Genomic DNA, 26,081 nt, shown 5'->3' on the forward strand with positions numbered 1-26,081 from the left:
ATATACACGGTATGCCGGATAATTAAATGTATTGTCAGTGAAATTGTTTCTCCTGTCTGTTTAATGCGCAGAGACAACTGCAATTTAGTCATTGTTTGACTTTGTGAAGAGTGGAAACACTGTGGCTCACTGCGGTGCTTTCTAAGCATTGTTCTCTGTGTTAGAGCGTTCTGATATGTTGTTAATTTGGGGCAGAGCTAATCCAGAACGTCTTTGTCTGACCAATGGGAGACCCATAATAATAATAATAATAACAACAACAACAACGGCTAATGCATTTTTTTTTTTTACGTGTGAATTCTCCTAGCCCCATACATGAATATTCAACCGTCAGAAAGTATGCAATGTATTTCAATCAAAAATATGTTTACAGTGAAAATTAACAATATATATATATAGTTATTTCTGTCAAATTAAATTATGAATAAGAGAATATATAACCATCAAACATAATGTGTATACTACTAAATAAATAAATAAATCCACAATATCGATAATAAACTTTTGAGTATGTTTTAATACTTAGCTTACATCTAGATGATCAGGTTATTATTATTATTAGTAGTAGTAGTAGTTTACCTATTAATTGAACAAATACCATAAAACCAATATATTTGTGTATGCAGCACCTAACTTGACAATTAAATACAAATATAATGTTGTTTGTTGTAAATTATTTGGATTCAATTTGAAAAAAATGTATTTAATTGATAACTTTATTAATTGATTTAATTAGACATTATTTTTGATGACACGTCTGTATTAAATCATAACACTGAAAAAAAGAAAAGAAAAATATTTTTAATGGAGCCCTAAATTAAATGGTATCTTACTCAAGTCATGTTTCCATTCATTCTTGAGGTCTAACAAACATGTGGAAGGTATTTCCTTGGCCATTAATGGTATAAAATGAATAATCAATGTTGAATGATATGGGGAAAAAAAACTAAACATTTTTGGCCATATCGCCCAGTCCTACCAACCATCATCATTTTCTTCAGAAAATAAAAAAATCTTTGGTTACAGTTTAGATTAGGGTCCAATTCTCACTATTAACTAACTACTAACTACGACTTTTGCCTCAATAAACTCCTAATTACTGCTTATTCATAGTTAGTAAGGTAGTTGTTAAGTTTAGGTATTGGGATGTAGAATATGGTTATGCAGAATAAGGCATTAATATGTGCTTTATAAGTACTAATATACAGCCAATATCCTAGTGATATGCATGCTAATAAGCAAGTTAATAGTGAGAATTGGACCCTAAACTACAGTGTTATTTAACCTCAGTGACCACGACACTGTTAAATGAATACAGTTGTATGAGAGTTAAGTATGGCGATCGCACTTGACAATGTGACATGCAGACATGTGTTCAGTAGTTTAGACAGACTTTGAAACATCTGCATGGAGCTATATTCACGTTCCAGTTTAACAGATTTTCTTCTGGAACCCTAATGCGTCGAGTCAGAGAATATGTTTCCTCTTTGTGGATTACAATTGTATTAAGTTGACATGGTCTGATCAGAATCCCTCCAGGGTTGTAATTTTCCAGTCTACGCTGCACAAATAAAAGCAGTCAGGAAACCTCTAAATGGAGTCCCTGGGCGAGGGAGGGCGCAGAGAATAACAAAACAGATAGCGGCTTTTTAGCTTAGACCTTGATAAACCCAAAAAGACCTTAAACAGGAGAATATTTGTTTCTGGTGATTTATGGGGATTTTGACCTGTTGTGGCTCTTAACTTTGACAACAAAGTGAAAAGGATATATTTGTTTTTAGCCGCTTTAAAGGATAAAGCGAGCTAGCTAAAAGCCACCTATTGACATGCATGTCTGAGTACAATAGTTAGTGTCCATCAGTGAATGGAGATCCGGTCTCCAGACTGTGGTGTTCGGATCTGTAAGTGACACAAGACAAATGCCGCTCTTGTTAAAGGAATGTTGAGCTCGGCTTTTAACTTAAAGGTGAGTTAAACAATAGAAGCAGGGGTCAAAGGTCGCTGTGTATCTTGTTACGCCTTTTGTTCTCTTTATCTCTGTTTTGACTGGCTTTGATTATCTCTTTATCCTTCCTCCCCTTCATTTCATGTGCCTGTGTTAGGTGTCTTTAATTACTGTTGTCGGAAATACCCATAATGTCTGTCAAACTTTGGAAGTCGGAGGTGATAAAAACCTATTTGAATGTATTTTTCCTTTGCTGCAGAAAGATTTTTGGCTGCATCTCTGCTGTTCTTTATTACGATAAACACAAGCCGTAGGAGGCGATGGCAGAGCGGGGCACGCTGCCAGAGGACAGGCATGTGTGTTAGCATGCCATGTTAAACACAGCAAACAGACTCTAGACCTCCTTGTTCCCTTCTAACTAAGCTCTGCATGTCCTAACACACCTTTGCACTAAGATCAAGGGCTAATGCTATGCATGTGTGCTAGCAGGCTTATAGCTGGATTTGTATGTATACTAATTGTTTTCCACTAAGAGTGAGAGTATTACTAGTCCCACGCAGCCACACTTTTGACCTTTGCCATGAAGTCTTGTCCGCATTGCAGCCACTTAAACAGGACTGACTGACATGTCAAGATTTAGATGATACTTTAGGGACTGGGTTATCTGAAATAGCTACAAAGTGTTTAGTTTTAGATAGATAGATAGATAGATAGATAGATAGATAGATAGATAGATAGATAGATAGATAGATAGATAGATAGATAGATAGATAGATAGATAGATAGATAGATAGATAGATAGATAGACAGACAGACAGACAGACAGACAGACAGACAGACAGACAGACAGACAGACAGACAGACAGACAGACAGACAGACAGACAGACAGACAGACAGCATGGGCGGTTTCTTCATTAGGGCGATTGGGCGATGCACCACCAAAGTGTGAAAGTGACTTTTTCAATCACATGCACAATCTCATTCAACCACAGAGTTACGCTAGCCGTCACTATAGTCCAATCAGCGTCATGTCACGTTCTGTGGAGTACCACTATGGCAAGCCGTTTTAACTTTTATTCATTTCCAGGATATGAATTGTTGATATCAAGAATTACATTTTTTATATCAACAATTAAATTTTTTTGATATCAACAATTAAATTTTTGATATCAACAATTGAATTCTTCATATCAACAATTGAATTCTTGATATCAACAATTGAATTTTTGATATCAACAATTGTATTTTCACTAGTGAAATGTCACCATAGGCTGCCATTCAAAATCAATTGTTGATATCAAGAATTGATTTCTTACTAGTAGAAATATAATTTTTGATATCAATAATTACATTGTTACTAGTAAAAATGCGAATTCCTGATATCAATAATTAAATTGTCACTAGTCTAAATGTCTATTCTTGATATCAACAACTGAATTGCTACTAGTAAAAATTTTCATTTTTGATATCTGAAAATGTATTTCTGATATCAATATTATTTCAGATATCTAAAATGGCTTTCTTACTAGTAACAATCACATTCATGATATCAGAAATTAACATTGTCACTAGTGAAAATTGAATTATTGATATCAAAAATGAACATTGTTACTAGTAGCAATTCAATTGTTGATATCAAGAATAGACATTTCAACTAGTGACAATTTAATTCTTGATATCAAAAATAAAAGTTTTTACTAGTAAGAATTGTATTTCTGATATGTGAAATTGGAATTTCAACTAGTAAGAAATCAATTCTTGATATCAAGAATTGATTTTGAATGGCAGCCTATGGTGACATTTCACTAGTGAAAATACAATTACAGATATCAAGAATTATAGTTTTAACTAGTTGAAATTCAATTGTTGATATCAAGAATTATCATTTTAACTAGTGGAAATGTAAATGTTGATATCAAGAATTAGCATTGTTACTAGTGAAAATGTAATTCCTGATATCCAAAATTGACATTGTTACTAGTAGAAATATTATTCCTGATATCAATAATTATCATTTTAACTAGTGAAAATGTAATTGTTGATATCAAGGATTCATATCCTGGAAATGAATAAAAGTTAAAACGGCTTGCCATATACCGCCTCCTCTTTTTGGGCGATTTCACTATGGCTGAGAATCGCCCAGAGTGTTCCCATAGACTTACATTCAAAGATGTTTTTTTTCGAACTGCAGGCACTGCAATGCATTCTCTATGGGTTCCGGGAGGGCTGAGTGGATTGAAAATACATTTACTGGTCAAAAAACCCTTGTCAAACTCCATTTGAGCTTGAATTTTGGTAAAATGTTAATTAACGTAATAACACACACACATCATCAGCGGTGTCGGACGGAAGCCTTGTATGTCCAAAACTGTTACTTTTCAGGAAACGAAAGAAAACCTGTTTTTTCCCCAAAATAATTTCGAAGCTCTTTTAATGACATTGGTAAAATATTTGTAAAACACATTGACAGATGTAAAGGTTTTGAAAAAATAGGGAGACATACAATATGGATTCTGCCTGATACATTGTTGCTGTTGGGATGGAAACCTTGTATCTCTATATTTATATTATAATAAATAATTTATTTTATAACTAAAATAAATGTATTTATTTTGTCAGGTCTGCGACACAATCTTAAAGTAGTGACCTTGCCTTTACATGCTTAAGCTGTTCATTTATCCATTGCATGGGTGGACCTTATCAATCATCCAAACATTTGCCCCCCTGAGATATTTTGCAGGTGCCGCCACTGACAGACAGACAGACAGACAGACAGACAGACAGATAGATGGATAGATGGATAGACAGATAGACAGACAGACAGACAGACAGACAGACAGACAGATCAACGCTCACGACCAATTCATACAAATTCGCATGAGTGAGTCTAAAGGTGGCTAATTTGTACGAATTCGTACGACCTCACTCATACAAATTCGTACGATTTGTCTAACCCTAGTGATGGGTAGGTTTAGGGGCGGGGTCAAGGGTAGGTAATTCATACGATTTCATACGAATTGGGCAACTCGTAGAATATGTACGATTTAGCATATATCGTACGAATTTATACGAGTGAGATCGTATGAATTCGTACGAATTAGCCACCTCGTAAAATACGTAAACATTTTCGTGAGACCGGGTTGGATAGATCCACTTCTAGACATTCTACTAACTATAAGTAACTATGCAACTGCATGCCAACTACCAGTCATTACAATATTAGTAGACTATCTGCTTAATATTTTCTAACACTTTATTTTGATGGTTCCCAAAACAGACATTCTACTGACTATAAGTAACTTATAGTTCTACTATCCTCAACCCTGACCAGTGTACTGATACTCTCATAAAAGTTAGTTGACATGCGGTTAGTTATGTAAGTGGACTATCGAAATAAAGTGTGACCAAATTGACTTGTAATTTCTGAATTGAAAGTAAATCCTACATCGAATATTTTTTCCCCCTTTCACATTTGAAGGCAACTATCATCAATATTATCCAGTCTTGAAGTTCGGTCACTGAACTGAACAATTAACTTATTCCTCACAGAACTATTAACTATCTTCAGATGAGCTATATGAACGACATGCAAATGACATGGAAAAAAAATACTGTTATCAGGTCTTTTGATGATGTGCTCTTTCAAAGCACTGAATCCAATCAAAACCACAGCACTTTTAAAGAAAGATTTCAGGTAGAACTGTCCCATGGACGTCGAACAATCTTTGATCCAATTGTGCTGATTTGCACCATTAGCCTGTAATATATTATCTGAGGTATATGGCGGCTCTTGTCTGTTTGAAAGGAAGACTAAATCAGCCTCTCTTTTCCTCCTGCTCTCCATTTTGACAACTGACAAAACTCATCTTCTACGGGGAATTGAAATAGAGGGTCCTGTTCTGTTCTGGCAGTTCTTTCAGGAGTCCCATCAATCAGACCTACTATTGTGCTAGACAAAGAGACCTTTTCTGTATTGAATTCAACGGAGGCTCCTTAAAATTGATAAAATACAGATACTGAACCTTTGATATACAGAGAGGTCAACGTAATCTCTGTAGTATGATGGAAAGCAAGGGGAGTCTGTGTGCAGTAGAGCGGGAGATCAAACCAATGGCTTTCTTAACATATGTTGATGTGAATGATAGTACATAATGCATATTATGCATAAACATAATGCATATTATGTATTTCATTGTGTGTGTGTTTGTGGTAATGCAACTCTGATGGATATAATGTTTGTTTCACAATCAGAATTAGCCTTAAGCAATACTTTAAGAAACAATATTGAAGAAACATCACTTTCAGGCCACAGAGTGCCAAGAATTCAAGATTACAAGCACCCAGACGTCTGTAATCATATTATGTCGTGATGCAAAAGATACTCTCTCCACCGTGGTTGATTACATCAACTCAAAATCTACGTTCTTAATTTGCAGTAGATACAGAGCCAATGAAAATATTGGCAAGACACACCTAGAGCAATGTTACATTTTATCATGGCTCGTATCAACCTCATATAATCAGCCTATTAAACAGGCAATTTCTTATCACAGTTTTCTAGCGTAATCAAAGAATGATGCTTTAGGGGAGATTTTGATATACCTGATATAAGTCACCAAATGCACCAGTGAAATGGAGTTCACCAAATGGCTGTATTGTTGGTCACAGTGGGCGTTCCTATACTGCTGCATGCCTGCACAACTGGCCATAACTTATTTTTAAATGATTAAAAATGGCATATATTGCTGGTTAAATGTCATATTTTTTGAGGAATCAGTTTTATTGCTACTAAAAATTAACTGCTTGGAAGGGAAAGTATATTACTTATACAATGGTTGTCAATGCATGAATCATTCTCTCAGAATGCAGATGAATGCATTTTGGTTTTACTCAGTATGTGCAAGCTTTTGTTGCGATAGCATTTTTAGGACTTCCGATTCCATTGTCCCAAATTCAGTGGGTTTTGGTTAAATGCCTGAAATAAGGTCTGTGGTTAACACAAGCTCACGATATTCACACCTAAAGTTGTTTCAAACCTGTATGGATTTCTTAGGAAGTCAATGGGGTACATCAACTGTTTGCTTACTGACATTTTTCAAAATATATTCCTTTGTGTTCAACAGAAGAAAGAAATTCATGCAGGTTTGAAACAACTTGAGGGTCAGTAAATTATGACAGAATTTTCATTTTGAAGTGAACTATTTCTTTAAAGGTCATCACACCAAACAGGTAAACTCAGGTAACACTTTATTTTAAAGGGATACTCCACTTTTTTTTTTGAAATAGGCTCATTTTACAACTCCCCCAGAGTTAAACTGTTGAGTTTTACCGTTTTTGAATAGGCTACCTTCCGTCAACACAACGGAACTATTTTCAGGCGCTGCGTCATATCATTACGCCTGCTGCTCTCATGGTACGGCAGTAAAGTTTCTTGATTATTACGCAGGAATGAGAGAATAGTTCCTAGCCATATCAGCCTAGAAAATCGCAACTTTACATTTTCCGTCGGTCTTAGTGCATGATGTAACTACAGAAGAGTCAAGTTTTAAATAGGAAAAATATCGAAACTCTTTGGTCATTTTTTTTTTAGAAATGCTAATGGTCTTGTCCACTTCAATGATGTATGCTAAGCTGTGCTAAAAGTGGTACCGCCAGAACCGGAGATCGGCTGAATGGATTCAAAAACGGTAAAACTCAACAGTTTAACTCTGGGGGAGTTGTAAAATGAGCCTATTTCCAAAAAAAGTGGAGTATCCCTTTAAGGTAGTTACACATTACTACATGTACACACTTAAGTATTAACAGTAAATTATGCATAATTACAAGTAACTAATCCTAAACCAAACCCTTACCCTAACCATAACTCTATAGTAAGTACATGTAGTCAATTGATATTACTCAGTACTTATTTGAGTAAGTACAATGTAACTAGGTAAACCTTAAAATAAAGTGTAACCCTCATGTACTCACTAAACTCTTGTTGGTCATAGAGATTATTTTCTGTAGCAATCCAAAAGGAAGTGAAAAAAATCCTCTTAGGTTTTTTGTTGAGGGAACAAGGGTGATGCTAACTTCCGTGTTGGTCTACAAAAATACATCATCACTGCAGCGCTCTAGGCAATTGCAAAAATCAATAATACCCATATAGTCGTTTTGAATATGGATACCCTACCATGTGGAAAAAATTACTTTGTGTCTATTCCTCTGTGGAACACAAAGTAAGAAATATTTGTTCCACAGAAGAAAGAGGTTTGGAACGGCATGAGGGTGAGAAAATGATGGCAGAATTTTCCTGTTTTGGCGAACATGCTTTTCATTTCTTCTCATCGCTGATTTGGATAAATGTAATCTTTCCCTAAATTTGTTGCATCTCTGGACCCAAAGGTTGCTGACGCTCATGCCAACTGAAATCTCTAACTCTCATTCATTAAAATAAATGACTTGGTCACTTTGTTGCAACAAATCGTTGTACTGTAGTATATGTGTGAAGAATTGGAATAAAGTAGGCTGCTTTTAATTAAGTTACTTTCCCCCGTTATCTTTATCACTGCCTTTTCTCATTCCCAGCAGTTAAACATATAAAGCTAAAGAAACTGCTTCCAATTATGGCTGCCCGATTATTCTACCATCATGACGTGGAGTAGATTTTTTTCATTATTTTAGGGGAGAACAGAACCGGCACTGCAGCCCAATATTACAGCTGTACGTTGGCTTTTGGTGACGTGCCGCCAACCACAGAGCAGGAGAAAGCAGATAGAGGCGCTTGGCTTGAAGCTGCCATTGATCGATGAGAAGCCTGGAGTTTTGGGAACACATGACAGCTTTCGCACCCTGTTTGGTGAAGCTTGAAAAGAAATCAGAAGAGAGGCACTTTGGTCTTAATTTGCTGACAGTGTCAGATGCTGAACGAGGGAGCTACTTTGCATTTGATGGACGATAAACAACGGTATGCATTGCTTACGAATCCTTGGACTCACATGTTCCCAACTGCTTCGTCTTAAAGATCCCAAGAAGCTAAAGAACACAGCCGAGTCGAATTACTTTTGTGCTGAAAATGAGAACAAACAGTAAGAGTTTGTCAGCATGGGCTGCAATAGCAAGTGATCCATGCAGAGACGGGTGTTTATTTTTGCAGGTAGCAAGTGTGCAGTTTGATTAATTGTATTTAGAATGAGGCTTGTATGATTAAAATGTGCTCGGGGACCGAGGGCATAATATTTTGTTTTCATCCCAGAACAGTGACTCTAAGCGCTCAGCTGGTTGTCATTAGCTGCAGAGATCTGATGTGGTTTCGGCAGTAAGGAGATGCCGCCATGGACTCCTAATATTGTTTGCTGTAGCCACATCTGTTCATGGAAGAGCTTGGACCCCTATCTGTGCATTTTGGAGCTCACAGCAGCACATTTGCAAGGTACTCCTAAAGGGAACAACAGCTGTACAATACTTGAGGTTTTAAACCCAGAACCATCTGCTCTTGTTTTTAAGATCTGCATCACACCAATCAAACTACTCAGTTTTCCTGCACTTTCTCAGGAAGTATGAAATACATGTCAGTCCATTGTTTGGACAAACAGGTAGTACTGCTCCACTCCATTTTAAGTTCTGTTATTGTCATTTTTATTAGTTTTAATACAAATGTATTTTCTTTATTAGCTGAAATTTAATACGTTTACATATACGTATATACATATATATATATAATTACACAATGTGGAGATTAATTAATCGCAAATTAATCACACATCAAATTTGGCGGAGAAGTTACCCCCAATATATAATTTAAAGTCATGATTGAGTTAAATAATAAAAGCTTCAAATAGAAATGACAAAAAGTAGCTTTAGAAAGAAATATTAGATTTCGTTTAACATAGAATTTACTACACATAAACTTTTAGGCTACAACGGCCACGAGGGTGTGTAAATGATGACAGATTTTTCATTTTTTGGATGAACTATACCTTTAATGGATTTTGTATTAATATGGAATATGATTTATTTGTTTATGAAATTACCCCGATATGCTCAAAATAAGAAACTAAACTGCCAGTAGGTGGCGGTAAATGTCGTAATGAGTAAGTCATTGAGTCATTCATTCATTTGATTTGTTCGAATGGTTGATTCATTCAAGAATTAAGTAAATGGCTCTCTTTATGAATGGGCCATTGAATCATTGGTTCACCCGATTCATTCAAAATGCAAATTCATTCAGAAACACTGCTGTGTGTTGCTTGGAGATGCACAACAGTTCTGCTCTGGCTCTATATGTAATATTTCAGCCCGTTCTCATCCCTAGGCGTCATACGTGTGACGCTTTGGACATTTCGTCGAAATCTTACGCACATGGCATCCTTTAGCGTCAATATGAGACGCAGAACCTAGGCGTCATACAGGTGACGCTCGTCTAAATCAACGCACATGGCATCGTTTAGCGTCAATATGAGGCGCAGATCCCAAGGCGTCATAACCGTACCCTACCCCAGACCTAAACCTACCCATAACAGTGCGTGTTATATTGACGCTAAAGGATGCCATGTGCGTAAGATTTCGACGAAATGTCACATATATTTCCGTTGACAAAAACATAAAATATTGTGTCTAAAATATAACAGTGATTTGCTGCCCTGCTTCATGTTCCTCACCAATCAACTACATGACCTACATATATAATTTCGGTAATAATCTAGATAGAACAATCTAGAAAGATTTATATATTTCACTATGTGTTGAATCTTTTTCAACTCGTACTTGCAGCACCCCGATGCATAATGATTGGGGTGGTAAGGGTTGATAATGTTTACTCTTGACAGTTGCCGGAAGGAGAGCGCTTTCATCAAGCCTTATTAGGATTTGTGTCTCCATTTTTATAGTTCAGTATAATTACACACTGCATCATCAAAGCCTCAGCGAGGAGAGACAAGACAACCAGGTTCCATCTCATTATTGGCAGGCAAGGTGTCTCTCAATCCTCACTTGGTACTTTAAATACCTTCTTTACAGCACACTCTAGATTCCAGCCCTTAAAAATTCTACCCAAGCACCTCGGAGGCAGAACATTCTAGCTCACCTTGTGGTTTTAGTTGGAACAGGCTGCCCATTGCCTTATTATGGGAACAGGCTTTCTTGTTCTAGCTAGCAAAATTTCAGTGTAATGGAGGGTTTCAGGCAGGCAGCGAACATGGAGCCTACTGGGTGTCTGCTTTTATCAACTCCATCTGTCTATAACAGCTTTGTCAGCACCACAGGGCCAGAGTCAGGGATGACATTTCAGCTATAGCGTAGTGGCTATAAAAACACAAAAACGCTGAGATCTTAGCCAAACGTGAGTAATGTGTTTATTCATTCATTGACATGCCTCATTTAAGAGGAATTCTTGTAGCACACGCATACATCCACTCGTACATGATAATGACTATGAGGTTTAGGAGAGTTAAAATCCATACACCACCAAACGGAAATGAGGATTTACACTTCGGCGTCAGGTAACTAGCTCAGTGTAGAGTATGCATTCATCACTCAGGGCTGTAAACAACCTTCTGAGCAGTGCTTGTGACCTTTAAAAGAATGTACCTCATTTCACATTCAGCATCTGCCACAATCTACAGCACGTCAAACATCAAGAGCCCCGTCGACAACAGAAGAAGGTCTGTAAGCCTGAAAGTGACATGACGTGTGCTTTTTTTTTTTCTCTATTAAGATCAAAAGCTTGAGTGTCTACTGTCATGTCAAGTGTGTTGTTTCTGTTTATTTCTTGATTTTGATGATTGTAGTGGTGGGGATTTGAAAGAGGCTGAAATATAAAGGCCTGATGCACACGCATCAGACAGAAAATTTAAAAGGAACCAGTCCAATGCACACATTTTTTTATTGTTTTTTGAAGCTTATGTGACAAGATAAACAAATGTGTTGTAGAACTTCACACATTGCAGACTAATGGTTAGTGTTGGGTTACACTGTTAAAAAAACAAAAAGACAAAACAACATAAAAAATTGTGAAAAGATGTCTCTGGGGCAGTAAACTTAAAGAAATGATTTTGTACCTTATCTACTCCAAAATAGTGCTTATTAGCACCTGTCCCTTAGAGTAATATAAACTCTTAAGGTGCTACAGGGCTTCAGGATTAATGAATTAGTGCTCTTTTTTTTGTCTGGATCTTTAAATTTAGAAAACAAAATAGATAAATACAAAATTAAATTAAAACCAAATACAAAATGCAATTCCCACAGAGATAATATGTCATAAAATGTTTTTATTTTCTAAATTAAATTTTATATTTTGGGGGCAAACGTCAAAAACTGTCCTGTTATTTCTATGACAAATGTCTAAATGCATTTATTTATTTTTCAAACATTAAATTGTATAATTTTTGTATAATTTCTGTATAATTTTATATATAAACACATACACACACACATTATTTAAAAATTACATTTACATATTATTTTTTTTATATTATAGAATTATAGCTGTAACCATTGCTGCAAGTACTTTACAGTGGAATTATAGTACAGCTGTAAAACATAAAATGGTATTGGTACTGTTGAATTACGTTAAACAGCTGGAATCATTGCTGCCAGTATTTTACTGTGAAATTACAGCACAGCTGTAAAATGGAATAACGGTGTTGAAACCGTAAAATTACAGTAAATGGCTGGAACCACAGCTGCCAGTATTTTATTGTAAATTTACGAGTAAATTTTAAGGAAAATATGTTGGGACTTTTTTTTCTACACATGTGACATTTGGCATTCCATTAAATATAAACTTGAAACATAAAATACAAAAATATAAAAACGTTTGTCATATAAAACCAACATAAGACATAAACCACAATTTCCAAGCTGTGTTTTTAACATACAATCATTCTGCAGAATCTTCCCCAAAAACAGCACAGAAAATATTGAGGGGAAAGTACATTCAATCTGATAATAGTGCAAATGATAGTTGGACATCTTTGGCTATAGCAACAAACCAGCTACCATTTAGTCATACCAGTTTAAGGTGGTAATGGAAACAAAATAGCTCACTGAGAAGATAATGACCTGCTCTGATCAGCTAATAACCAGCTTGAACCACATGCTACCATTTCCCAAAGCATATCCACCAGCTTAGGATGGATGGATCCAGCAGCGTTATTAGTTGCACGAACCCCATTTGGGTCATTAATTTGCCAGATTATATTAATTTACCCTCCCAGAACATATCCCGTACTATTACCCCCAACACACTTCACCTCAGGTCACCCCATTCACCCATCATCCCCAGCTGATGTGACTGTGACATCCAAAATGGCTGCTATTCAAATCTGGCTGCAACCCAAATCTGCAGTGGTGACAAAGTAAATATCTTGTAGCTGCCAAGGAAGCATTACGCTGGTTACATGGTTAGACTTTCAAATCTAAAGAGATGCCAACCCCCACCTCTCATTCTCTATTTCAGTCTCTTGTCCTTCTCTAGCCTGGGTTTTTTCTCTCCCCTCTCACAATTGGTTAAGAGCCCTGAAGGCTGGCAAAGTGATCATGATTAAATGTGAGACACAAGCCGCCCTGCCAAAGAAAAGAGTGAGGGAGGGGGTTTGGGGAAGGGGATAGTTGGGGTTAGAGAGACTTGAGTTTGGAATTTCTTCGCTGTTTGTCACACATGCCGAGAAAACTGAAAACAGATGGGGATGAGGAAAGAGAGAGCAAAAAGAAAACAAATGCTGCCAAGTTTTGAGGTTTTCTCCGAGCAGGCCTGACATACAGGCACATCAGGCAAAACAAGATCTTGAAATAATACGGTGGTCATTGTTTTCCTTCATATTTTTTTTTTTTTCTAAAAAGGTTTAAGAATACTTCTTTGTGTTTCATAGGCAAGGCTAACTTCTCAATTCTTCCGGAGTACCGCTCTCAAGAGATTTGTCCCTATACAATCCAATAGTGGTCCTTGGCTAGGTTTAAGTTGCAGAGGGTTTGTTACAACTTCTCCAGCCGTGAATGTTTCTCATTTTAAGATGTTTTGGTTCATCTGTCCTCTCTGAGGAAAACATACCGAATGCCTGTAGATATGCAGAACAATGCTTTGTCTTTACCCCCCTCGGAGGGAAAATGAAAAAGAAAGTCCTCTTTTGCAATAATGCTGACTTAGATGTAAACTATATCATTCATATTCACAAATACATCTTTCAGTTAAAATGATATACGTGGGTTTCATTTAATAAACTTTTTGTCTTGTGCTTTAATATGAAAGGGATAGTTCATCCAAAAGTGAGAATTCTGCCATCATTTACTTACCTTTATGTCATTCCAAAACCTGTATAACTTTATTTCTTCCGTGAAACATAAAAGGAGAAATTGTCATGGGTCATTGGAAAAATGTACAGCAACCAAAGTAATAAAATGTTGCCACATTCATGTTCATCTGTTTCACATAAAACTGAACACGCTTTTAACGCCACTCACTGGAATTTTCACTTTGAAACATGCGAGAAGCAACGTAATATCATTTTGTGTAAATGCCGCTATAGGCACATTTTTCCAAGTACTCTTGGTTGGAATGTTGCAAGAAGTATAATTTTGCAGAAATGTCCCCACATGCAAGTTTATCCAATAAGCCTGGTAAGATGTTATTTATACATGCAAATGATATCTGTGAAGCTACAAAAAAAGTCGTTTTCTGAATCAATTTAGCTTTGAGCAACAGATGAAATGGGTAACAATTTATTTTAAGGTGCTTGTAATAAGCAGTAATTAACAGTTAATAAGACACTTATAAGACCTTATAAGATGCATATAAGATGCATATAAGCATTAACTACTTCATACTGTATAAGGGTTAATTAAAGGTCCAGGCCCTGAAGAGATCAGGGAAACTACTCCCTCTTGGGAAGGTCAATTTTTAAGGGACTGGGAGTTTGTGTTACCATTTATGTTTGTTCGGCTGTTCTAAAAGTGCAATGTATTGATACTTGAGAAATGTATTTTTTAATTTAATTTATTTATTATAATTAGTTAATGCTTATATGCATCTTATATGCATCTTATAAGGTCTTATAAGTGTCTTATTAACTGTTAATTACTGCTTATTACAAGCACCTTAAAATAAAGTGTTACCATGAAATGTATTAGCCCTACAAACAACTTTTGTTTGTAGGGCTAATACATTTCATGGTAACACTTTATTTTAAGGTGCTTGTAATTTGCCCTTTTTATCTTAAAAATCTTAAGGTGCCCTTTTTATCTTAAAAATCAAGACATTCATCCAAATAAAAATACTTAAAAAGTTACACCTAAATGAAATCTGTTTAGGCTACTCAGGGCATTCATTGCTTATATTTTTTCAATAATTGATTTAGCATTATTTTAAATACATGCTCTATACTGGGAAAATACATAATTTAACCTGTCCTCAGCATGATTTTTCTCAGACACAAATTGTTCCACTGTTAAACACATGGTTTAAATATAAAATAAATATAACATTTTATCAACTCCGTCAGGTTTTTTGAGTTGACAAGTGCGCACAAAAACTCTTTATATAGTGATATTATATTTTTTTTTTGTGCATATGTGGAATTAATGTAATTTCATATTTGATGTAATGAACGTCTTTCATAGAGAGCAAACATGTCGGACGCCAGCATTCAGTTCAGGCACAAATAAAATGTACGTATTTAATTAGATACATCTTATAGTTAAATACATCTTATATACATCTTATATACATCTTAGCAAAACGAGAAAGGCACAACAAAGGAAACTCCATAACTGTGTGAATTAAGAAAACGCACTGTTACACGATTTAACTATTGAAATGTCTTACTTGTTCAGCAGAAAAAAGCCGTCTCTTCTTCCGTTTTGAACCCCTTCAAAACACGGAGTTCACGCACTTTTCAAAAGCCCCGCCGATGTTTAAATCCTTGTGTTCGCATGAGACGGTTTCTTTCTCTTTCTCTAGCCACCTTAAATCCGAAGTACGAAGTCTTTTGAGTTTTATAACTGCTGAATCTCCAGTTGACACTGATGATTGTTGTTTGGATCTTTCTGGATGCCATAAGTTTAATTATGTAAAGTGCTGCGAGAAAAGCCTATACATCTAAACATCTCATCACGCGCAGTATAGCCGGCTAGCCGAAACTCCTTCTTTATGTGTACGGGTGTGACGTCATGACGCAAAGACATGCTCGAATTTCCCGCGGAAACCCACCAGTACCACTGGAATTAAAATAATTATTACAAGCTAACCGTTTTGAATCTAGCTATGGCAAGCAGATAGTTTTGACCACTGGCAGAATAAGTTGTTTTTAATATAATTATTTTGGATTATTTTTAACTTAAAAAAGTTACGGACTGGAGCTTTAAGTACAGTTCTCAAGTAAATGTACTTTGTTACTGTCAACCACGGCAACATTGACAGCCATTTTGCTGCATAAATGTGTGATCAGCATTTTAAAATACCTCTGTTTGCTTGTGTTTAGGGCTTGTGACTAAACCCGTGTGTGCGCACATTGTGATGTGAGTTTTGATCTTCATCACACTTCTGGTGAATCTTTGCAACTTTGTAGAAAAGCTGCCACCATCGTGCAATAAGGGAGGAGGGCTGGTGGCAGGGGCCATCTCTGAAGAGCCCGATTCATTTGAGAAATAAATGAGTTCTGTGAGTAATTTGGGAGATAACCTCAGCAGTGGCCAAGAGTAAAGGAAGATAAGAAGCAGCCTCAAAATGAAGACAAGAAAACGAGACAATTTTTCACCTTGCCTCCTCTGAATTCAACTTCTCCCAGTTCACATGTAACTTTAATTAAAACACACACACATACACACACCTACACACTAGATTATCCAGCAGCAGCAGCAGCAGCAATCAGTTAGAGTGCAAAAAGCAGTCTGTCAGAAATAAACTTCACATACCCCCAATTTAACAACACATCACATTGTTTGAAGGATTAATTGTTATGTTTGCTGCATTGCAGGCTGACAGAATTCTGACTGCTTGGGGCTCTTGATGTTTGAGAGCCTCGACAGTCAGAACGCAAAACAAAAGCTAGTTACTTCAGGAACTACTATCAAAAAAAGTAGAGCTACTTAGGGGAAACATTCAAACAATTACATCTTTTGAATTTTCGGAAGAAAATGCTCTGCTGACAAAAAACATCTTAAAGGGATAGTTCACCCAAAAATTTAAATTATGATTTATGATTTACTCGCCCTCAAGCCATCCTAGGTGTATATGACTATCTTCTTTCAGACAGACACAATCAGATATATATTTAAAAATATCCTGGCTCTTCCAAGCTTTATAATCATGGATGGGGGGCGAGATTTTGAAGCCAATAAAAATGCACCCATTCATCATAAAAGTAATCCATACTGTGCTCCAGGGAGTTAATAAAGGCCTTCTGAAGCGATGTGATGCCTTTGTGTTAGAAAAAAAAATTAGCTATAATAACTAGCTTCTGTTTAAACAAATTGGGCTGTGCAACAAACTCAAGCTCCTCTTCTCTTATATCGAAATCTTCCAACATTTCTCGTTTTAGACTTCTAATTCGAGACCGGTGTTTTGTTTTGCTCTATCCTCTGTGGTTCTGTGTTCGTCATTGCTTTATGCGTCGGGTCAGGGGTTACTCTTCCGCCGCAAATCGCTGTGTACAGCCGTCTGCTGGAAGCTAGTTATTATAGCTAATAAAAACTTAAAGGTGCATTGCGCAACTTTTCATGTTAAAAATACCTGTTTTTATATCCTATACATCCTTAAAGAACTGCCTGATGGGCTGAATGAGCCCTTCTCTGCGCACTGAGATTGCCTCTATAATCCTGTACAGTAACACATATAAGAGGGATTCGGGCTCGAATTTGAGACTGGGCGTGACGTCATGCGCGTTCACGCTCACCAGGCTATGTCTCGCAGGTTTGTGTATTCGCCGGCGCCGCCATTCTTAGCATCAGCGAAGACAACTCGTGCGTCAAAGGTAGGAGATGGATTCAAAGAGACCGGCTTGTAGTCCATTCCAAACCCCAACGCAAACTCCACGTAAAGTAAAGAAAAGAAAAATTTTGTCTAGTGCCACCAAAAGGTCCAAATTGGAGTCAGACAGGCGTCGGAGCCGTATGGATTATTTTTTATAACGTGGAACTTTTTTTCCTCATAGTTTTACAATACTGTCTTATAAATTATTCTTTTGCATCCAATAGATGTGTTTTAAAATATTGATTTATAAAGAAAACAGATATGTACCTAATTCTGAGTATGAGTTTGTGTGTAGTCCTCTGGTAGTGAACATAGGAATTTACTTCAAATCTACTTACAGTGCAGTTAAACCACATGTCGTGTGCAAAACTCCATAGAGGTAAAAAAAAAAAAAAACTTCCATACTAATCAGAATAATTAAAGTCCACCTTTCCTTACCAAACTGCATGATGCAAGTAATCATCCAAGTAAATTGCACAAAAAGTTACAAGTTAAAGTTTGATACTCAGGTTTAGGGCTTGTTGAAATCACTTACTCTAACTATGAGAAATAGTAATAGTAAAGCTCGCCTCACTTGTTCCTTTATTAAAATCCTTCCAGATGAATCACATGTCCGCGAATTCAAGTGCCGAAAAATGAAACTTTGAATCATTGCTGATGTCCTTACTTTGACTATTATACCTGGACCAATTTACTTTAATATGAAAATCAGAGCACGGTGAGAAATGAAATATTAAAAGCGAAATATATGATGATTAGTTCTCAAAGGTTGGATGCACAGAGAGTTTCCATGGTCACATTAAGCATTTACAGACAGAGGGAGAAAGTGAGGTGCACAGAGTGCTATTTTGTTTGGACGTCCTTGCCATATCTCTGAAGACAAGGCTAAACCGCACTATTGGATTCCTGTGTCGCATTTTCATCCAGGCATGAGCATACACTGTTTTCCTTCACCTAAGTGTGTGTATGTGTATTTGTGTTTGAGTGATTGTATACTCTTCTGTGTTTTTTATTTTATTTTTGCATGTGTGTGTATTAGTTTAAGTACATCTGTCTGGTTCCTGTAGGAAAGCTGAATTTGTTTGCACAGTGCAGATTCCACGCTGACAAATCAGGATGTGAATTCACTCAACTTCATTCAACTCGAAAAGCTTTCACGGAAGCCTAAACATTAGGTCCCAATGTCTAATATGAATCTGATAGTAAAATGTCTAAACATAATGTAAATATTGTCCGGCTGTCACTATAAAATGTACTGAGAAAGTATATTATTCTTCCACGGTGGTCTCTTTATTGAGGAAAAAAGAGAAACATGTCACATGTTACATTTTCAGGTTTCCCTACATGATTTCTATGCCCGATAAAAACGATTGTTTTCTAAAAAAACATCCTTACTTCCAGGACGAAAGCCAGTAATTTGCCCATGTTCATTCTCTCTGTTTATTTGTGTAAGGTGTGTGTGTGTGTGTTCATGTTGCTCTTCATTGAGCTCTCAAACCCATAAGCCAGGTCACAGCACTTTATGTTTAAAGAATGATTGCAGGCCTGGCATCCTGTAAGATTTGTCATAGCTTCCCTGCAGACTTAAATGAACGTCTGGAAAGAGTGTTTTTCTCATGTGTTTTAGCCATTTATACATGAAGTAGCTCTTATTGTTAATGTTGGGTCCAGCTCTGGAATTATTGGTCTATTTTAAACCGTAATTAATGGGATTTCCATATTTCTGCACCATAATAAAAAACATAAGCACTGATGAAAAATGCTTATATATCCCAGGCACCTCAGTTTTCACACGAGAACATTTGAATGGCTTATGCGTTTATGTAAGGATCATTCATTTAGGGTGTATTCACACCTGCCTTGTTTGGTTCGATTGAATCTAACTCTAGTTCGTTTCCCCCCTTGGTGCGGACCTTTTGTGCAGGTGTGAATACAGCAATCGAACTCGGGTGCGGACCAAACAACCGAACCGAGACCCAGCTGAAGAGGTGGTCTCGGTACGGTTCCAAACGAACTCTGGTACGGTTCGTTTACGGTGTGAACATGAACCGACCCAATTGCAAGAAAGCACTGCGCCTTTGAGTTAACAGGCTTCCGTAGTCGGAGATTTTGGCATAATGGTTTGTGTTGTTGTTGTTCAAGTGCGAAAGAGAATTCCATTCCGGCGCGCTGTCTGGCCACACGATACTGTTGCGTGTCTTTCTGGGCGTCGCGTGTGCAACATTTGAATGGAATGAATGAATGAGTGTGTGCATCAGGACATTAACATACAGAGCGTTGTCTTTAGTCGCGCATAGATGCAAAAAAAGCTTTTGCAGTTCATATAACGATAGTTACAATACAAGGATGATGCTGCGTTAAACTGGACAAACTTAATCGCAAGCGTTAACATTGACAGCACTTGTTAGCAGTATATACAAGAATCTCATTATTTGAATGTGTGAACATAGCCCCTCTCTATGAATGAAAACTTTATACCTTATCCGTCTTCTGTGCAGTTTCTTCATATTGCGTTTGTACAGAATAACACAAAATTAGTAAAAGAACAAATATTGCAGTACGAAATATCTCCATGCTGAGCCTTTTTTTTGCACTTCCTGATTTCCCTACTTGAGAATCCTTGTCCAATGAATGGACGACCTTAGCACACGTGTGGTTTTGTTTACAAATTTTGGTTCACTTGCAAAAAGCGCAGTGTGAAAGCGAACCGTACCAAAAAAAAAAAAAAAAAAAATTATTTGGTCCGGACCAAAGCAAGTGAACTATCGGACTTTCCTGGTGTGAATACACCCTTAGACTGACCTCTCTGTGGGGATTTCCATCTGCATTAAGATGACTCTTGGCAGTGAGAGTTTGCAACACATTCTCATCCTTTGGCGTCATATAGGTGACGTCATATGACATTTCGTCGAAATCTTACGCACATGGCATCCTTTAGCGTCAATATAACACCCACTGTTATGGGTAGGTTTAGGTCTGGGGTCGGGTTACGGTTATGACGCCTTGGGATCTGCGCCTCATATTGACGCTAAAGGATGCCATGTGCGTAAGATTTCGACGAAATGTCCAAAGCGTCACATGAATGGCGCCTTGGGATGAGAACGGGCTGGAGTTTTCAGATGCCCAGGGGCGGACTGGCCATCTGTGTGATCTGGAGAATCACAGAACGGCCGGTACTCCAGGACGGCCGGCGGGCCGGACCACCGGCCCACCGGGCCACCGGCCCACCACCCGCCACACACGCAGTCACAGACATCCCAAGTGTCCCGGAAGTTCCCCGCATATTTATAGCGGCTCACTGATGCCCGCAAATTAGTTAAAATCTCTCGGATTCTAGAGCGAATAAGAGTGCGCATGCGTAGCGCGCGCACGGGAGAGAGAGGGAGCGAGCTAGAGACCTTGCGTGTGTGTGCTAGTATGCGCGTGTGCCTCACGAAGCGCATGTAAGGACCCAACCAATCAAGTGCGGGCGGGCTTTTATCTCTACTACTGACGAACCGAATTAATCAGAAATTACTTTGCAAGTTACTTGCTAGGGATGATGTTAGGAAGTGATATTCAGCTTGCTACATTTTTAATGATTACAGTAGTTAAAACAGCTAAACTTCAACATTTTAGCTGTAAAATGCCACATGCAGTAGCTAATATTAAGAAATATGTTGTGCTTTTACTTTTAAAAATGTTGGTAACGTTACAGTTAATGCTTACAAACTTTGAAGATTTTGAATACAGAAGTTACATTTGTAATGGTGTAGCCTATTTTCATTTAGATGTGGTATTATTATTTGTGCAGTAGCTAAGATTAATTACTGCATAAATTAATTAAGATTATTAAGTAATAAATTTATTTTAAGACAGCATGGAATAGATTGTATAATTTGCTGTTAGCTAGGTATAGTATTATGAGCCACAATTAAAGTCTTGTGACACTCATGCCAGGCAGCAGGCGTTATTGTTGTTGTTGTCGAGTTTCCGCGCGCCGATTGCTTTGGGCCGGGCCTAGTCAAAGTCCAGGGCCGTTTTTTAGTCCCAGTCCATCCCTGCAGATGCCACAGTGAAACAAAAGCCAGAATTTACAGATTTAACAGTAATCACATAAAATACAATACTTTATTCATAATTTTACTGTGAAATCTATGTAAAATATTATGGTGGAGCATCTTGTGAATAGCTGATTTTCATATCATATTTCAGAAATATAATTAAATGCGTTTTTATTTAATATTATAGAATATACATGGACTAAATCAGGGCCGTCTCTAGCCCTTTGGTTGCCCTAGGCGAGATTGAGTTTTGCGCCCCCCAAGTTTTAGTCTCTCCAAAACTTCAACAAGCAAATTATGACTTCAACTGTATAATAAATTGTTCATACAAATGCTACAAAGAACGTTCAATGATATTTCTATCATCCTACATAGTTGCATTGTACAAATACATTTTGTCTGACCATGTAACTTGTAGTATATTATTACTACCACCACTACTATTATTACTAATCTATTAGGCTGCTACAAGACTTAGGGGGTTTCGGGGGTATGCCCCCCGTAAGAAAGTTTTGTGCATTTTAATGGTAAATTCATCAATCTGGTGCACTTTAAGAGTTCAAAATGAAAAGCTCCAACCCTTATTCAGTGTGCAAATTGAACAAAGAAAAATTCAAACCTCTTTTAGTTACAGTGTCTGTCTACATTACACTACTACATAATAATAGTTATAATATTAATCCCATGACAGTAATAGCCATAAGCTATTGTAAAACAAATGCACTGAAAAATAAAGGAAACTTTCATAATTAATTTTGTTACTTGGAAGTAACCCAGCGCAGCCAATTAAACAAAACAAACCAAAACGAATGGGCCGATGTACGAGTTTTATGGGCCACTAAGACAAAATAAATAAATAGTAAAAGTATGATGTATCGGCCCAAAAAGCACGTGGAATCTCTACCATTCCTGGGGGAAAAGAATTCGCTCCCGGTAGTCCCGATGGCCAGCATGCCTGTGCTGTGCACAATACTAAGTAAAAAAAATTCGTTTGACACCTAAATGGCTGAGATAAGAAGACTTTCCTCTATACTGGGCTTTCTTTTTATCTTGTTGCTTTCTCCGTTTTCGTCCCTGTGCATCAGAGGGTTTCGATCAACGCGCCAGCAGCTGAGCACTTGCCTAACGTAACGTAACGTAACCCCCCCCCCCGTTAGGAAACTATCGACAATAAACGTGTGGCTGAGGGGGCGCCTGATGATCATGTTTAATAAACGTGTTTTTGTTTTGCTTGTCATTCTAATTCTGTGATTAATGGGAAGTTGGCCAAGGGCGACATTAGAGGGCGCCCGCGCGCCGCGCCCCCAACACATTTGTCGCCCTAGGCAACCGCCTAGTTAGCCTATAGCAATAGCCGGCCCTGGACTAAATAAGAATAAACAATATAATTCATAAATAAAATACAGAACAGGTAACTAAAAACTAAATCAACAATAACAGTTATACAGACAATTACTGTGATTGTGTGACAATCGTATGTGTGTGTGTTGTGTGTTGTAACTGAGCAGCCTCCATGGCAAGATTTTTGACATTTCCATATATGTCTTGGCCAGCCCGTTCTCACGGCAATTCGTACGAATTTTACGAGGTGGCTAATTCATACTAATTCATACAACCTCACTCGTACAAATTTGTACGATTTTTGCTAATTCGTACATATTTTACGAGTTACTAAATTCGTTCGAATGACCGTCCCCTGACCCCGCCCCTAAACCTACCCATCACGTGGGTTTAGACAAATCGTACAAATTCGTACGAGTGAGGTCGTATGAATTAGTACGAATTAGCCACCTTTTAATCACTCGTACGAATTTGTACGAATTGGTCGTGAGATAGCGTTGGTCTTGGCAGTGTGTGGACAGGGATTGGACAATCTGTGGTCTAGGCACTTGGTTCTACACATGGTATGCATGTAGAATTGCGATTGTCATCGTTATTAAAGAGACCAGAGGCAAATCTAAGCTTAGACTCCCTCTTAGCCTGACAGCAGATTCCCCTCCTCATTGTTTGAGGATGACCTTCTTCACCTCCCCATCTTTAAAGTCAGTGCACCGACAGCAAGCTGTGAAGTGAAATTAGAACGTGCATTAAATAGCCTCATTTCACCTGCCCAAAAAGCATCAGGCAAGAAGAGAATTCCCAACAGGAGACCTCATAAACAATGGGTGTAGGTAGACATCCAGAAGTAAAATACGCTTTATTTGACTTTGCTAAATCATTTATCTGGTAAAAGTTGGTATTTTTAACTTCTGAATGAATCATCATCTGTCCTGGTAGGACATTTGTGGCCGTCTGCCATGAAAGTATCTGATTGCTCTCAAATCACCTGGTCAATTTATCAAGGATGTGGTGGAATTGATAGTCTATTACCCTGACTATCACATGTAATCGCTTGAGGCTGATCTTTCGCCCTGGATGGTTATTACCTGTCTTTGTGTGGGCTGTTCTTCTTCCTCTATTGTATTTACTCCCTGAGCACTGGGATTGTATGATCTTATGCTACTACCATGTTCCCTACTGAAATTTGCACTTTTGTCATTTTGTGTTCAACTTAAAATGAATGACTTACATGGAACTGCTGTCATCATTTACTCATCGTTTGCTTTAGCAAATGCGGTTGCTTTTGTTAAAGTCCCCCTTTGTTCAATAATTGTATCCCTGCATCTTTGATCGACAAAACTACATATTTAAATGTTTTTTTTTCCTTGCCTCATTTAGCACACGCGGTTCTGTGAATATGCAAATTAGCCCCGCCTCCACTCACTCACACCAGCTCTGATATCCACTCGTTGACGATCACACAATGACGTGATTGGTTACAAGGTAGTTTGTGACGTCAGAAACACAAGCGATTTCAAACCGCGTTTTTGAGACTGTCTTTGGTTCACTGCAGTTTTTAGGAGTAAATACTCTGCAATGGTTTTGACTTTTGAATTTGCACATGGTTTGTGTTAAAGCGTATTAAAAACACCACACACTCTAAACAATGCTGGGTTGTTTTAACCCAAATTTGGGTAAAATATGGACAAACCCAAATGTTGGGTTAAAAAAGTAATTTCACATTTTAACCCAACTTCAAATTTCACTTTCAACTGTAATTTTTTTAATTGCATTTTTAACCCAACATTTGGGTTTGTCCATATTTGACCCAAATTTGGGTTGAAACAACCCAGCATTTTTTTAGAGTGCATAGACATATAAACAACATTAAAAGCTTGATTTTCACCACGGTGGGACTTTAACACTATTAGGTTTATCGTATGGTTTAGTGTAGTTGGTAAGTTATTTTCAAACACGATAGAGAATTAACCTTTGGTGCACCACTTACTGGACATTTGATTTCTGAACTGCCATGATACTTACAACACTGAACAGATCAAATAAAACACTACCAGGTTCACCATCATTTGTTTTGGATAAAACCACTCACGTTCATTTCACTTTTTACATTTCAAGTGTCGCAAAACTTGCAAGAAGCAGCGTAATATAATTTTGCAGGAATGTCGCCACAGGCACGTTTTGTCTTATTTCCCGTACACATAATGAACTTATGCAAAATAACTTTTATTTAGAAATGTAAAATGTGTTAATCATCATCCGTCTTCCTTTTTGTGTTTCCACAGCACGGAGGTAAGATCTTACAGATTTATGAATGAACCATTCGTTTTAAAATCTGGTCTACTGACATTTGTTTTGATATCCGCTTCAAACATTACAATGCTTATGATAACTTTCAGTAACTCTACAATAAGCAAATCCACTTTACCAGCTCTTCGACAAGCCATGCCATGGAAATATACAGAGCTATCGCAAAAACGGGTGTTAAAACACAAAAATCTAAAGATGGCTGCACGCCTGTTTCTCTGGCGCATAAGGTCTATAAATTAACAGATTTTTTTAGGAATACAGGAAGGAATACATCATGACAAAAACAATAACATCATGTCATTTACCCATATTCATGACAAGTGATGTCAATGATGTCAAACACTATTGGTTCCCAAGTTGTTCCCAGTGAAAATTACAGAACGTCATAATGGGTTTGCAATGACACAATGATCAATAAAGGATAACAGAACTTTTTTTTTTTTTTTTTGGCGAACTATCCCTTTAATCGACAGACATGGATGGCATGCATATTATGGCATT

Source organism: Rhinichthys klamathensis, unplaced genomic scaffold (assembly GCF_029890125.1).
Source record: "Rhinichthys klamathensis goyatoka isolate OS25496 unplaced genomic scaffold, OSU_Roscu_1.1 h1tg000561l_1, whole genome shotgun sequence".
Lineage (NCBI taxonomy): Eukaryota > Metazoa > Chordata > Actinopteri > Cypriniformes > Leuciscidae > Rhinichthys > Rhinichthys klamathensis.